Source organism: Octopus sinensis, linkage group LG1 (assembly GCF_006345805.1).
Source record: "Octopus sinensis linkage group LG1, ASM634580v1, whole genome shotgun sequence".
NCBI classification, from domain to species: Eukaryota; Metazoa; Mollusca; class Cephalopoda; order Octopoda; family Octopodidae; genus Octopus; species Octopus sinensis.
Genome location: NC_042997.1, coordinates 146,648,565 through 146,666,136, shown reverse-complemented (window position 1 = coordinate 146,666,136; position 17,572 = coordinate 146,648,565). Strand labels below are relative to the sequence as shown.

The 17,572-nt window shown below is 36.5% G+C and overlaps 1 long non-coding RNA gene across 1 annotated transcript in view; it reads left to right on the top strand.

Moving 5' to 3' along the window:
- The window catches only part of LOC118766446, an 18,686-nt gene extending 11,958 nt beyond the window's left edge, over positions 1-6,728 (top strand). Inside the window, exons 2-3 of the long non-coding RNA XR_005002380.1 lie at positions 1,969-1,973; positions 6,715-6,728. This is a non-coding gene — a long non-coding RNA (uncharacterized LOC118766446). The remainder of the gene's footprint in view (positions 1-1,968; positions 1,974-6,714) is intronic.
- Positions 6,729-17,572: the final 10,844 nt, after the last annotated feature.

Sequence of the window (17,572 nt, the reverse complement as noted above, 5' to 3'; positions counted from 1 at the left end):
GTTTGTATGTATGTATGTATGTATGTATGTATGTATGTATGTATGTATGTGTGTGTGTATGTATGTATGTATGTTTATATGTATGCAAGTATGTCAAAACTCGAATATGGAAAGTAGTGGAGAGAAGAAAGAAAAAGTCAGATTTTCCTCGATACTGGAAATAGTTTAAAAATACAATTATCAAAGATGTTCACTTCTCCAGTCTTCGTACGAGATTTAAGAACTGAAGCAAGAAACCATTAATAAGTATAGTCTGATAATGAAAACTAAAATAACGAAACAAGTATGAGGTCGTATGCAAATGTAACAGTTATAATAAAGTCGATTGAAATATTTGATGGGGTTCATATATGACGTTAAAAATAATTAACTTCAAAGAAAGGGCAATTAAAGAATGAATGAACAAAAATAAATGGCTGTTGATGGCAGATGTACTTTCTGGTGAAGAGAAATCCATTATATCTAACAACTGAAAGAGCCTATATTCCAATCTGGACAGACATTTGCTGGGTTAAGACATCGATAAAGTAATGTGGATATTCACCAAACCCCTGGCAACGTTTCGAAATATCTTCTTTTCGATGCATTCTTGAGGGAGGGCTCCACTCTACTCGCAAATTTCAGTTCTTACCTACCTGAAATTATGAACCAACCCAGGCACTAAGTCGATTACATCAACCTCGTGCTCAGCTGGTTCTTAATTTTTCGACCCTGAAAGGATGAAAGGCAAAGTCGACCCCGGTGGCATTTGAACCCAGAACGTAAAGAGAGACGAACTACATCTAGTATATTGATGACATATTTGTTTTTGAGAGACTAAAGGAAGACATTAGTCCTATGACAACGCTAACCAGCATGCATGTGCCATCCATGTGCCAAGTTGTAATACCACCAATTAGCTCTGGTTAATCCATATTCGTCTTTCCATTAATAATTCTCTATTTTGGTGAGTTTCATCTTGATTTGTGAGATACTATGACGATAACATCATCTGATATCCTGACACATTCTTGTCATAACATCAAAGTTAAAAAATCAAATCGTATAGAACTGGTAAAAAGTACTACCGAGTTTGAATATTCTGTATTGACTAATGCTTGTTATATTCTTTAAATTTATTTTTGTTTTGTACAACTTCCTAGCTGATTGTTCTTTTTCTTTATTCACAGAATAATATATTTTCTGAAGACGGAGTAGCTTTAGATTCTCCACTGAGACCTCCGGTTGCAACGTTCTACATGGTCAAAATAGAAAACAAATTCGTATCAAGACAAGAACGTCTAAACAAACTACATCTAGTATATTGGATTCAAAGTTTGACACGAGGCCAGCAATTTCGGACAGGGATAAAGTCGTTACATCAACCTCAGTGCTCAAATGGTACTTAATTTAACGACCCCGAAAGGATGAAAGGCAAAGTCGACCCCGGTGGCATTTGAACTCAGAACGTAAAGACGAACGAATTACATCTAGTATATTGATAAAATACTTGTTTTTGAGACTCTAAAGGAAGACTTTGAAAATAACAGTACCTTCAAATAGTATTTTCAAGAATTTATCTGAACCATCAAGTCCAGTTTTAGATAATACATATATAGACAAATAAACTCAATACATTTATTTCGTTTCTTCATACCAAATATACTGCTTCAATGCAGATACAGTCACAGAGACAGTTAATGTCTACACAATATAAGCTATCAGAAATAAAACCTCTATTCTACAGAACTTTTAAACACCACAAAATTAAAATTATAGAATTATAGAATTATTAGAACATTCCGGTCATAAAATGGTCACTAGCAAATAATATTTCATCCAGATAGATAACTTTACTTGCCAAGCAAAATGTAGATGCCTAATAAAAGGTTACTAGACTCCTGAATAGAAAAGATAACATATTATCTTTCCTCTAACACATACGTGGTCCGATCAATAAGTATCCGGACTGTTGCGATAGTAATGAAGCTAAAGTACGCAGAGTAGAGCTGCTTGGCACAGATTGAGCTTGAACTCTGCTGTGCGTGCGCACTAAGTTTTAATGTTCTAGCTCACTTACGCTGTTTACAGCAGTGCTTGGACGCTAGGCGTGTAGCGTTTGGTCGTCGCACTAACCATGACAGAAAAAGTTGAGCAGAGAACCTGCATCAAATTTTGCCAAAAACTTGGCGATACCTGCTCAGATGCCTACGCAAAGTTTTCAAAAATGCTTTCATCGTTCTTGACACAATCAAGGAGATCTTGTGCAAGTAAACCCTGAGCGTCGTTTTGGTCAGCTGAAAGCAGTTTTGGCACAAACTTGGCAGACACGCGTCTCATACCCAAATCTTCAGTGTTAATGGACTGAACTGAACCGTAACTAATCTGCAAATCCTCTGATAACTCACGGATGGTGACTCGACGATTTCCCTTCACAGCTGCACGTACATCTGCAATGTGTTTCTCAGTTCTGATGGTTGTAGGTCCCCCAGAAAGTTCGTCAATATCGATGGAAAATCTGAACCACTCATACACTTGTATAGGGCCCATACATTCCTCTCCATACACTTTCTGCAACTTTGCGTAGGCCTCTGAGCAGGTAGCACAATGACAACTTTCTCTGTCATAGTCAATGCGATGATCACACGCTACACACCTTCCTTCCAAGCACTGCTGTAAGCAGCGGAAGTGAGTGAAATCGTTAAAACTCAGTGCACATGCACAGCTGAGTTCAAGGTCTATCTTTACCAAGTGGCTTCGCTCTGCGTGCTTTAGCTTCGTTACTATAACAACAGTCCGGATACTTATTAATCCGACCTCGTATAGTGACATACATACAAACACACAGACGTATGTATGCATATACATGCAACACACATACATATGGATTTATTAAAGAAAAGAATATATCCTCTAAGGCCCATCCATGAGAAATGTAGAGAATTAATGAAGCGTCTGTTATGGAACTGGCTCACACAACATTCACCTGAGTAACTGGCACTTATTCGAAACTTGCTATTAGCGCGTATCCAAAGTCTTTTAAGTGCCTTGAGACTTCGGGTGCAGTTAATCTTATATACAACCGAAATAATAATCTGCCAATATGTCGGTATGAAATACCAGTGTAATAATATATAATAATACGCTTAATACACTTTATGTAATATGGGTTTTACACACATACACACAAACACACACCACACACATACACCAATCAATACACGCACGCACACACACACGCGCGCACACACACACACACACACAAACATGCACATAATGTCTATTATATTACTAATAGTTTTTTTATAAGGCCATATTTTATATAATATAGTCTATTATTCACTGGGTTTGATTTGACAAAGTTAATTGCATGTATGGCAGTGTTGAGTGCTTCTTCCATGTGTCCTCCAATATTCTTAGCAACCAAATGCTGTTTGTGGATAATGCAATATATATAAGAAATGTGAGGAACAACTGATTTCATTCTAGAAACAAAGCCTTTCACTTTTCCAGTCATGGCTGCAGCTCCATCTGATGTAATGTTGATCAAATTAATCAATGGAATATTTTTATCATTAAAATACTGCATTACTTCATTGAATATATCTTCCCCATTAGTAGTTTCAGACAAACCTTTAATGAATTACACATTTAAAACATTCCAAAAGTCACCACCTTGTGCCATTTCATTATTCCCTGACTAGTAACAATCAAAATAATGAATTCGCTTGCTCAGTAGTTAGTAGTTAATATAGGAAAATACATTATGGTGACAAGAAGGGAGAAGGGGAGTATTTATAGCAGTAGAAAGATTAGAGGAAAGGGTTAATATAATATTCGGTACAATTTCTAAAGGACAAGGCCATTATGTATATATATATCCCCGTGATCACCTTGACCGATCAGGCTATCAGATGTTGCTACACATCACTGGTCACAATGCACTTTGCATTGTTTTAGCCCTCAAATGATGCCACCAGCTGGCTAAGCGAGCTGGCCAACAGAAGAAAGAGTGAGAGAAAGTAGTGGCGAATGAGTTCAGTAAGGATCGCCACCACTCCCTGCCGGAGCTTCATGGAGCTTTAAGTGTTTTCGCTCAATAAATACTCACAACGAATCGAAACCGCGATCCAACGAACGCGAGTCAACTGCCCTAACCATTAGGCCATTGCGCCTACACACACACACACACACACACACACACACACACACATATATATATATATATATATATATATATACATACACGTGGCGCAGGAGTGGCTGTGTGGTAAGTAGCTTGCTAACCAACCACATGGTTCCGGGTTCAGTCCCACTGCGTGGCATCTTGGGCAAGTGTCTTCTGCTATAGCCCCGGGCCGACCAATGCCTTGTGAGTGGATTTGGTAGACGGAAACTGAAAGAACCCTGTCGTATATATGTATATATATATATGTATGTGTGTGTGTGTGTTTGTGTTTGTCCCCCTAACATTGCTTGACCACCGATGCTGGTGTGTTTACGTCCCCGTCACTTAGCGGTTCGGCAAAAGAGACCGATAGAATAAGTACTGGGCTTACAAAGAATAAGTTCCGGGGTCGATTTGCTCGACTAAAGGTGGTGCTCCAGCATGGCCGTAGTCAAATGACTGAAACAAGTAAAAGAGTAAAAGAGTAAGAGTATACACAAACAGTAAATTTTTACCTGTGGATTATAGATTTTTAGGGGCACTCAAACGTTTAAATACACATACATAAATGCCTGTATATTTGTATGTGTTTGTGTGTGTGTGTGTGAGAGAGGGAGAGAGAGAGAGAGAGAGAGAGAGAGAGAAAGAAAGAAAGAAAGGAAGAAGGAAAGAAAGAAAGAAAGAGGGGACAGGAGTGAGGTGCGGGTGAGTATATAATGTTAAGATTGAGTCACAGATTAATTCAGCCTGTAAGAAACGAAAAGAGAACGACGTGAATTGTGTCCTCGGCGTAAGCTGATCTGTGGCAAGATCACGGAGATTTGAAATGGGAGATGGAAACCCCGTGAAAAAAATCCAGCGAACAATCGAGAAGAAAATAGAGAAATATTTTAGAAAGTGAAGAAACAGTGAATGGATTATTTTAGTATTTGAGGATACTATCGCCACTTACGAGTTCTTTGGCCTCTTCTAACAATCGGTCACCTTTGACACGATGTTCGCCCCATTTTGACACGGATATAATCATTAGCTTACCTGTCACGATGTAACAGTTTTAGTGAAAAGTGTGATAGGTGACAGCTTGGCTTTGTGAACAACAAGTAGATAAATAGATAAAAGTATTCTTTTATCTGTTTATTGTACTTTTCTTCTGTTAAAGAATTTAGGTCTGTATTGTTTTGTTTGGTTTGGTTGAGAGTTTCCAATTGAAATGTCTATTGATAAAAGAAATAAAATACAACAGAAGCCACTAGATTAGAGACCAAAAGTATAACGAAAAAGACGTTAAGAAATCAACATTTGTTCTATTCTAAGCTTTAATGTCTATTTATTCACCTTTATGGAGTTTAGGATGGAAAAGCTTTTGTCCATCCTTCAGCTCACATGTAAATAACACAGGCAAAAAGAGAAAAGATCCCCGCGCCAAAAAGAAAAAAAAAAAACAAAGAAAAGAGGCAAGCAGCAAAAGAACATCAACTTTTAAATATAAAATGAGATTATGTTAATGTTGGTTTCAAATTTTGTCACAAGGTCAGTAATTTCGGGGAAGGGGCAAGTCGATTACATCGACTTCAGTGCGTAACTGGTACTTATATCAACCTCGAAAGGTTGAAAGGTAAAGTCAAGCTCGGATGAATTTGAACTCAGAATGTGAAGACCGACGAAATACCTATTTCTTTACTACCCACAAGGGGATAAACACAGTGGAGACGAACAAGGACAGACAGACGGATCAAGTCGATTATATCGACCCCAGTTCGTAACTGGTACTTAATTTATCGACCCCGAAGGGATGAAAGGCAAAGTCGACCTCGGCGGAATTTGAACTCAGACCGTAAAGACACACGAAATACTTATTTCTTTACTATCCACAAGAGGCTAAACACAGAGAGGACAAACAAGGACAGACAGACGGATCAAGTCTATTACATCGACCCAGTGCGTAACTGGTACTTATTTAATCGACCCCGAAAGGATGACAAACAAAGTCGACCTCGGCGTAATTTGAACTCAGAACGTAGCGACGGACGAAATACCGCTAAACATTTTGCCCGGCGTGCTAACAATTCTGCTAGCTGGCCTTGTTCCTAAATTAGAAAGTGCTATTATTCTAATTATTTCACTAGTATGGGATAAAATTCTGGATATATTTCGAACTTCTGCAATATTTGGTTTTATCAGCAAATCATTGATTTACTTCATCGTACATGTCCAAATAATGTCGAAAGAACCACAGAATAAATGTATACAGTCGTACACTGACTGTTGTCCAAAATTATAAACATTGAATTGTTTATAGAATGAATATTTACATTTTTATTTTAACACGACTAGGCAACTTCAGGGGCCAAACATTTCGAGACACCGAGGTTTTGGCATTGTATATCTCATCAGCCAGAAGTAGTTACAACTTTGAAACAAGATAAAGTCGCTGGCTTTGTTTATGTCTTCAGCGAACATATTGTTTGCTAGTAGATGTTTATATCTGCCAAGGCGGTGAGCTGGCAGAAACGTTAGCACGCTGGGCGAAATACTTAGCGGTATTTCGTCTGCCGCTACCTTCTGAGTTCAAATTCCGCCGAGGTTGACTTTGCCTTTCATCCTTTCGGGGTCGATTAAATAAGTACCAGTTACGCACTGGAGTCGATATAATCGACTTAATCCGTTTGTCTGTCCTTGTTTGTCTTCTCTATGTTTAGCCCCTTGTGGGCAATAAAGAAATAAGATGTTTATATCTGCAAACTGATAAAAGATTGTACTGTCTACAGCGAGATCAGGAATGAATATTTGCAAACATGTTTTTTGTTTGTAGAATAAATAACAGATATCGATAGCATAGAAACCAACTGTTAAGTTTGTTTTCATTAGGATTTTCAATGTAAGGATCATTAAGAAGATATCTAGAAATAATTATCAGGTTGAGAAAAAAAGTCCAAAAATATGAGTGAGAATGAATATTTTGCTGAAGTGAAGTCGGTATCTCACGGAATTATAATCAACTTGCTTTTCATCTCTCAAACTCCTTTGTATCCCGTATGTCACAGGACCAGCTTTTGCTATTTGAATTATTACTTCGGGTTAGAGCAGATCTCAGAGCAGTGGTGACTAAGAGTCAACACCTTACTCCTGAACTCCCTAGCTGGAGCGTAATGCATTGCCAGTTTGATCTATGATCAGATTATCCAATGAGTCTTTCCTTTTGTTAAGACGGTATGGTGTAACTCGAGGCAAATTTAGCTGCTCTTTCCAGCAGAATCGCAATTGTTGTCCGAAGTAATAGCGGATTTGCATAGAGTCTGAGAGACTTGACAGGCTTTCGTTTTCCTCGACTTTTATCTCAATTAATTCACTTTTGCTGGCGGGAGGCAAATTATTGAGACTATAATAATCAGCCTCACCTTCGAAAACTGATCAGAAATGGCTGATATATAACACCAAACATAAATGAGATAGTAACAATCAGAGCTATAAAATAAACAATTCCACTCTGTTGAGTCAATGCAAGTTATCATTTCAACTGTGACTTGTACTTCTCAAAAGATTTAATATTCACTTAAAGTAAAAACCAATATGCAGGATCACGAATGAAGATCGTGTGTCTTCGAATCTAATTATTTACAAACGAACAGTGATATATCAATTGATGAGTGTCTCTCTCTACTTATCATTCTTTCTCTCTCTTTTTTCTGTCTCTCTCCTCCCCCTCTCTCTCTCCCGCTCTCTTTTATTCTGTCTGTCTCCCTCTCTTTTCTGTCTTTATCTTTATATGAATAATTTTATTTAAATATAAAGACAGTTTCTGCCCTGAAAACTATATAAGAATAACTCGGTATACGCAATTCAAATAGCATTACTGAAATCCCTCGACTATCACGGGCGTTACGTTCCAAAACCCCACGCGATAGGTGGAAATCCGTGAAATAGAAATGATAAACTTCTGGAGAGTTTTACAAATTTTTACAGTTCCAGTAATGGATTGGATCTGTAGTTTTCGAATCAACTTCCTCCTTTCTGATTTGGACAATCCTAATTTCTCAAGATTGTCATTTAGGTAGTGCGTTACATATCCCAGTGCCCCAATAATTACAGGTATAAATCTGAACTTGTAGTCTGGATAGAGTAACTGCAGATTCCTCAATAGTTCAGTTGATCTTCAGCTTTATGTTAACATTTGCTGGGCAGCTAATTTCCACAACTGTACACAGTTTCTCTTCTCTGTCCCAAATCATTATCTCAGGTCTATTGTGCTAACATTTTATTGAAGTTTTCACTGGGACATTCCACCAATATTCCTTTTTATTATGAGTGGCTATGGCTTCTACCATACTATGGGTTCTTTTTTTGTCTCCGGGGTTACCCTTTCAACAGATCTCGTAATACAGTGTCCTAGCTACAACATCATGTGTTATCGGTAGATAATACTGTGATGACATTTTTGGACAACTGCTTATGATAGGGGTAATATCTTCGATATTCACTCCACAAATTCTGCATCGGTTGTCATATTTTACTGCTTTTCCTGCATCTCTGTCCCTGTAATCATGTATGTATGTATGTATGTATGTAGTATGTATGTATGTATGTATGTATGTATGTATGTATGCATGTATGTGTGTGTGTATGTGTGTGTGTGTGTGTTTATGTCTGTGTTTGTCCTACACCATCGCTTGACAACCAGTGCTGATGTGCTTAAGTCTCCGTGACATAGCGGTTCAAGTTAAAGAACCGACAGAATTAATATCAGACTTTAAATAACAATAAGTACGGAGGTCAGTTCATTCGACTAAAATTCTTTTAAACCTGTGCCCCAGCATGACCACAGTCTGACCGAAACAAGCAAAAGATAGATAAAAAAAATTCGATTCTGGTTAATGCCAGTGTGTTTAAAAAAATAACGCTCGCATACATATCGCTCTAACACCTGTTTGTGAAGGCGAGGTGTATTTATGTACAATTTTATGCAGATTTTATGTGTTTATACAGTGTTTATGTATAATTTTATATTTTCGCTATAAATATGGATTCATATCCAGAAAAAGGATACATTGAGTATGTAGGTGTGATTTATGTTTGTACGGGCCATTTCAGATAAGTTATTTTGATATATTTACTTATTATGAGCCTGAAATTTGAATTCTTCTCCTTTCGTCGATCCTATTGCGAAATCTTTGCTCGAATAATGCTAATATTAATATTAAGGCAGTGAGCTGGCAGAAACGTTAGCACGCCGGTCGAAATGCGTAGCCGTATTTCGTCTGCCGTTACGTTCTGAGTTCAAATTCCGCCGAGGTCGACTTTGCCTTTCATCCTTTCAGGGTCGATAAATTAAGTACCGGTTACGCACTGGGGTCGATGTAGTCGACTTAATCCGTTTGTCTGTCCTTGTTTGTCTCATCTATGTTTAGCCCCTTGTGGGTAGTAAAGAAATAGGTATTTCGTGTGCCGTTATGTTCTGAGTTCAAATTCATCCGAGGTCGACTTTGCCTTTCATCCTTTTCAGGGTCAATGAAATAAGTACCAATTATGTATTAAGGTCGATTCAATCGACTTAATTCCTTTATCTGTCCTTGTTTTTCCCCTCTATGTTTAGCCCCCTGTGGGCAATAAAGAAATTAATATTAAGGCAGTGAGCTGGCAGAATCGTTAGCACGCCGGGCGAAATGCTTAGCGGTATTTCGTCTGCCGCTGCGTTCTGAGTTCAAATTCCGCCGAGATCGACTTTGCCTTTCACCCTTTCGGGGTCGATTAAATAAGTACCAGTTACGCACTGGACTCGATGTAATCCACTTAATCCGTTTGTCTGTCCCTGTTTGTCCTCTCTTTTTTTAGCCCCTTGTGGGTAGTAAACAAATAGGTATTTCGTCTGTCTTTACGTTCTAAATTCAAATTCCACCGAGTTCGACTTTACCTTTCATCCTTTCGGAGTCGATAAATTAAGTCTACTGGGGTCGATCTAATCGACTGGACCCCTCCCCCAAAATTTCAGACCTTGTGCCTTGAGTAGAAAAGAATATTAATATAATATGATATAATATAACGTATAAGAACGTGTAAGGGACAGGTAGAGAGAGAATTTGTGCATGTATGCATATGAGTGAAAGATGTATATTTAAATCACTATATATGTGCCTGTATCGCAGCGTGAACGATGGATAAGATGAGAATTAATGAAGAAGAGAGTAAAGATATAAAAAATATAGAGAGCGAATTAATGTGCAAATAGGATGTATATATATATATATATATATATATATATTATATATATATATATATGGATACATACAAACATACATACATACATATATACATACATATATACATACATACATATATACATACATATATTCTCAATTAGAATTCTATATTCTCTTTCACTCTTTGGATTATTTTACAGTTTGGTTTCTGGTGGGTGTAAATGATACTCAGAAACTCCCAATAGATTTTTTCCCGACAGGATTAACTGATTTATCTGAATCCAATAATTGGTTAGACTAGAATTAACGCTACAAATATATAAAACTAAATGGCTCGTTGGAACATCAATGACGGCTTTGGTTTCATATTGTAATTCACAAGTGTATTTGATGAGGTTCACATTGATTGCCGTAGGTCTATAAAAGCGATTCATATTTATTTTTTATGGTTTAGTTGGAAAAAGAAAACTGGTGCCCATGACGTTTTTTTTTTTTTTTGCAAGTATTCGGTGATTTCTGGGATTAAAATTAAGATGGAGACAACGATTCATTTGTTGTTGACAAACCTAAGTCCTGCTCTGAATGCTTGCAGTCGAGGGAATATTGCTAAATACAACCAAGGGTCAGATTGTAGTGGAATAAGTGGTTTTCTGCATACACAAGTTGAAATACACAAGTTGAGCGTAGACAAGATGATATTAAATTTTACATTTCAGACACCATATATAGCTTGATTATGATGTAGTGCTTCTTTTGTCTACGTGTATAAAGATGGGCTTATTATTTACTTATCCTCCTTTGGAGGTGCACCCAAGATTTTGAGATTTTATTTAGGCTCTTAAGGGCATGAAAAATTAGGGATTCCACTTTGCAGAAATTATTAAAGGGATATAACTTTTTATTTCTGGGTTCTTGAGCTTACTTAGTGGTTAGGGCACCTACGAATGCAATGAAGCCCCTTTTATCTTTCACTATGTGTTTTGCCGGGTAAATAATTTGGAATATTGATGTCTTGAAGGAAAATGCTTCTGAATCAAGTTTAAGAAATTCGTCGCAGCATTGAACTTTACATCAAGGATGTACAGCAAGTTCAATCAGATTACATTACTGCTAGGTTTTTCTGGGTTTTGTTTCATTAGCTGAAGGTTTATAATTATGTTCATTATGTTCAGGCTTTGAGTTAAATTTAATTTTCTTTTTGGCATGCTTTGCTATAATACTTAATGGTTATATCAAATGTTATTTTATTTGAAAATATATTGTTCTAGATACTAATATTACTGATGAGTAATTGTTGTCAATGTAAATGTACTTTTAGTTATTTTCTGTATTGCCTGTGTTTACATGTGTTGAGACCTAAGATTTAACGTCTATGAAGTTAACTGTTGTTACAGCTGTAGTCAGAATATTGAGTCCTCACTCTTTAAAATTATCAATTTGTTTTTTCCTTATTTTGTCTAAGTTTTCATTCGTTTATGTTGCTTGAAATAGCCAGAGCATAATATTTGTACGGGAATATGTGAAATGTGTTAAATCAATATTTAAATTCAATTTGAAAAATTTAAATTATCCCATTGAAACATCAAGTAGATTTTTTAATGTCTCACTTCTGTCAAAGAGCAGCGACTATTGACGTGTATGATTATACTGACATCACCTTTATAATTACCGTGTGTTAATCCAAATTTCAAGACTCGGGAGGGAAGAATTTTCGAAATTGATGCTTAACGTTTGATTGTATCGAACCAAGTGAAAAATGCAGATACCACTACCCTAATACAATTACAGCTGGTAGTATCTCTAAGTTTATCATTAAGATTGTCTCTCATGTGTTTGCTAACTGTCTCATTATTAGCAAACGTTCTAACCTGTACTTGATTTTTGTTGTGAACTTCTCATATAACGATTATAATTATATAGGTTTTTAGCTTGGCTAAATATTGCGCGCTCGTATCTGACTTAGGTCCCATGACTATATTTGTTTTATAGTTAACGTTATAGCTGTTTGGGTAGGTTTTAGACGACACTGTTCAGAAAGAGCTTGCAATTTTGCAGTCTCTTCTAAAAATGTGTAGATTTTGTTATAGTACTTAATAGACATAATTTAAATTTTCAGTTTTCCTTTGGAAACTATAACTGCATTTTAAAATCCCACAGTGCTAGAAATCTTGAGGATTTCGACTTCAAAGTTCTCTTTAATCCGTGAGCGTTTTCTTTTTATTCCGAATCTATCTTTCAGTGCGGTCACATGGTTGTTCTCACTAAAATTAACTTCGTAGTAACTCATTATTATGATGCCATCCAGTTTACTTATTCTCAGCTTCATGTATAGTTTAATTTTGATGATGTATGAGTATTCATCGAAAATGGAAACGTATGTATTTCCATATTCAAATTAGTTTGCCTTCACTCATTCTGATCGACAATTAGAAGCAATACTTATGTAGTAATGTTTTCAAGATTTATTACGTGCACAATAATTGTACGAACAAAGTAAAAAAGAACACAATGCTTAAGATAAAGTAATATTTAATAAAATGGGTCATAGTTCTAGCTTTCAACATTCTGTTGCTCAGAATATCATGTCCCTATCCACAGAAAATCCACAGACATACTGGCTGGCAGAGCGTATATCTCGCACAGTCACCAACCCGAAGAATCTTGCTAATACAACCGACTATGTGAGATAAACGCTCAACCAGCCACATAACACAAATAAGATCTGATAGTTTGATAGTTTCTCCGCATATTTAGGATTTGACATAATTTTGTGTAATTATCTCAGTTTAAGATAGCAAAGTTAAGCTCAGTAGCTAAAATGGAACAAGAAAATATGATTTAAAAGTTATTATCTTTACTCTAATCCGGATTGTTATATGTAGAAATTTAATCTAACGGAAACATAATGATGTAACAAATTTTTGCACAAAGAAATTAAATAAATACATCATCAAATCTCGGTGTTGCAGATTCTCTCCTGTTTATGAGGAATTCGGTATTTGAGAGACGAGCGAAACAATCTTTGGGTAGATCGCTAGTCTGTCGCCAATAGTTTTCCTAGAGGGTGGAAATTATCTTGTATAAAATCAGTCCTCAATGTTATGGTAGTTCAACTAATTATATTTTTAATTAGATATCTGTATATGGGTCGTTGAGAATCAAAAGTCTCGACAAGAGATATATTGCAATTCTAGTTATAGAACAGTTCTTGTAAGCCTCTCGGCCGACTGCTTGATAGCCGGTAAATTCAGCGACCAAAGCACTCTTTCAAATTATCACTATGTCAAAGGCAGTGAGCTGGCAGAATCGTTACCGCAGATGGGGGTGGGGTGGGGGTGAGGAGAAATGCTTAGCGGCATTTCTTCTGACTTTACGTTTTGAGTTCGAATGCTGCCAGGGTCGAGTTTGCATTTCATCTTTTCGGGGTCAATAAAATAAGTTTCCATTTCAACAATGGGGCTCGATGTAATCGACCTACCCCACCTCTCCTGATTTGCTGGCTCTGTATCAAACTTTTAAAGCAAATAACTAATATGTCCTATAGGCGCAAAGTATCACGTTTGATATATACTATATAGTCCATTTATCAACCTAGTATGAGGAAAGACATTATTAACACTGGTGAGATTTGAACATGAATTATAAAGGAGCTGACCTGGGTACTATAAAACAACTTATTTAACGCTGTAGCATCTCTCCCCCTCTTCCATTATCTCGCTTATTAATCATTAGTTAACCTTCCTTATCATTATTTCACATCATTAATCAGTATTTTACTCTTTTCTACTTATTAGTTGACCTTAAAACTCATCTGAGACTTTAAAGGCTGCGATTCTAATTCTTATGATTTCAGTAAGACATGTGCGAAGAAATATTGTATTTATCTTCAGAACAGTTTGAAATAGTTTGCAAACAACATCTTTAACGAAAACAAACAAAATTTAATCGATAAAAGCAGAGAAAATAATTACAATATTCCAGCTATAGACATTTTGCAGAGAAAAACGATAAAAAGCATGTTAAATATGCAAATGTTAATTACACATTATAAGAAGCAGATAATAAGTAACAGATGTTTTGCTGAGCAAGGTGTTAATGATATAAAATCTGTTCTCTCAAACATACATACACAGTTACACGAGCTCACATTATCCAGGCTGTCTTAAGACAAGCATTGCTTTGATTGTGTAAGCAACACAATAACGATTCTAGGTCCTGCATTATTCCTTTCTTTCTCAAGTTTATTTGTGGCAGTGTTTTTGACTCATATTGACTTTACTACGTTAGCAGTATGTACAGGAACTTCATTTCAGTCACTCAATTATAGATATGTCTACCATTTATTGCATACTCGCATTGCCTGGTCTGGCAGTCCTTGTTTACACCCAAACTGTTTGCTTACCAATACAGCTATTTGTTCATCAACCTAGAGCGTGGCTGAATACGATATGCTTAACTAAACTCGATTGAATATACCTTACTTATGCTAATTTAATATTCAATTCAAGACCAATGCAATTGTTTTTTTTTTAAAATCTACATCTGTATCTCTTAGCCGATATGTAAAGGCGTAAGAAAACGTGTTTTATAGTATATATGCATACATATGTAAGCACAGTATGGCTAAATGGTTGAGAATTTTGCTTCGCTAACGTAAGGTCTAGAATTCGCTCCTACTGCGTGATATCTTGGGTAAATCTCATTTTCTATAATCTCGTGTCAACCTATACTTTAAAAATGAAATTAGGTAGATGGAAACTGTAAAGAAGCCCATCGAATAATTTCAAAAGTACTGCTTTGTCACGCTTTGATATGTTGGTTCTGCCTGAAAGTTACGTGTACACCACGTGTTTGTGAAATGCTCAGCCTCTTACACATTGACTCGGGATCTTCATCGTGGAACGACGGAGATTCACCACCACATACATAAAGTGTATGAATCTCCGTCGGTTTCCGACTACGAGTATCCAGTGATTCGAACAACCGAACTACTTATTTATTGAATCAGCGTGTAAGTGGTTGAATATTCCACAACCATCTGTACCTTGCTCTTAATATTGGTTTTAAATTTTGGCACAAGGCAAGCAATTTCGGGCGAGGGTTAAGTCAATTACAGTGACCTCACTGCTCAACTGGTACTTATTTTGTCAACCCCGAAAGGATAAAAGGCAAAGTCAACCTCAGCAAAATTTGAACTCAGAACATAAAGACGGACGAAACACCGCTAAGCCTTTTGCCCGGCGTGGTAACGGTTCTGTCAGCTCGCTACCTAATGCTTGCTCGTATTGTATTATGTTTTAATACATATAATTTTATCGATTCTATTTTTGGCGGATTTCATAACAAAAATAACTGTTATATGATTTAGTACAATTACGTCTTGGTATATTGTTTGAAACCGCTTCATTTAAATAGATCAGAACAAGATGTAACTTTGACGATACTGATGTAAACAGGTCAGTATCTTTAGAAGATTAGGGCTCTTATCGTCAGTAAATAGCTGAGAAAGAAGTAGAACAACTAAATCTCATTAATCAAGGTGATTGGTCACCAAGAATGCAGGTCAGAATCGAGGCTCATTTGAATGTAATCACCCAGCAAAACCACATCTGATCCTAAGCACAGGTGTGCAGACCAGTGGTGTGTGTCGGTTGCTGCAGCTTGAATAACTTGTGACATCTCATTAATTAGACTCTGCTTTTTGGCTTCAGGTAACACCAGAAATATTTTGGAGGTCGAACTAACAGACATGACTGATTTACGAATAATACCTTTTTAAAACGCAATATAGTAACTACAGGTGCCTACGAAACATCAGTACTATTATGTTTTCAATGAATAAAAAGAAAAAAAAAGAACCCAGATGTTTTCCAATCTGTCAAAGAATGTACATGTATGCAATAGCTTAACAGCAATAAAACTTCTTGTTTACTTCTCCATTACTTATATTTAAAAAACAAAAAAACTAATGTAAAATAACATTACTCTCTAAAGAAAATTAGAATGAAGAGTATCACTACTTGCTTGGCTATACAGATGTGGTCTGAGATAAAACAGCATGAAGTATCGTTAACAACAGCAACACACCGTAATAATGGCGCAAAAAAAAAGAGAAGAAACTTGCCATAGAGCTTCGAGTAGCAGCATTCTTTTCGTTATTTTCAGTCTAGATTTCAGATACAAATTCATAAATTCAGCTTGTGAATAGTTTTCGATATTTATCGAAAATCGGTTGAAAGTCCAATACCCTGCTGATCTTGGCTTTGTAGAATAGATATGGTGACAGCAGATTATGACTAGTAACTGGAAGTAGATGTATTAAATGTCATTTACATTCACTCAAAGTATTAATTGGAAAAATGCTTGTGAAAATTATTTATTTAGTGTTTACATGTGTAGGCATGTAAGGCCGGAAGGTGAGTTAGAAAAGGGAAAGCAATTTGGCGGCTTAGTGCAAAGACACGTAACCGAGTGATATGAAAAATAAGAATACATACAATTTGGGTGACACTGAATTAACTTTCTCAATGTGAATCTTGTAGGCATTTCGAAATGTTTCCTAGACTCACAAATAACAATAGAAATTTCCCAAACATTATTTTGTTTGGAGCATTTGAAAAGATTTAATGCAGATATGGAATAATAATTCACTAGTTTGTTTACAAGTCGCGTTTAATATACACGCATGCATGCATACATATATATATATATTCATGCATACATACGAACATACACGTGGGGTACCCCCAAAAACCGGAATTTACAACATCATTTTATTCACTTAGTTTTCATGTTTATACTTTTATCGCCTTCAAAGAATTTTCCATTTGAAGCAATGCACCGGTCCAGATTAGTTTTCCACTGTTCAAAGCAGTTCTAAAACTCTTGCAAAGTGATGCTTTTAATGCCTCGTCGTTTTTTTCTTCGCCTCTTCCACACCTGCAAATTCCGTAGTACCAGCCTTTGTCACCAGTGATGACCTTCGAAAAGAGGTCTGCATCAACTTCCAACTGTTCTTTCAGTCCACGGCATATATTCAGTCGTGACTGCTTTTGATCCTCCGTGAGCAGGCGAGGCACAGATTTTGCTGCAACTCTTTTCCTTCGCAATTCATCGCTCAAACTTCGTTGGGAGGAGCTCCAAAACACACCAGTCATATAAAGAGTTCGCCAATCGTTCGGTGATTTTCATGATGTTTTCATTCGTTCGGGGGTGTCGACAGTCACTCTGA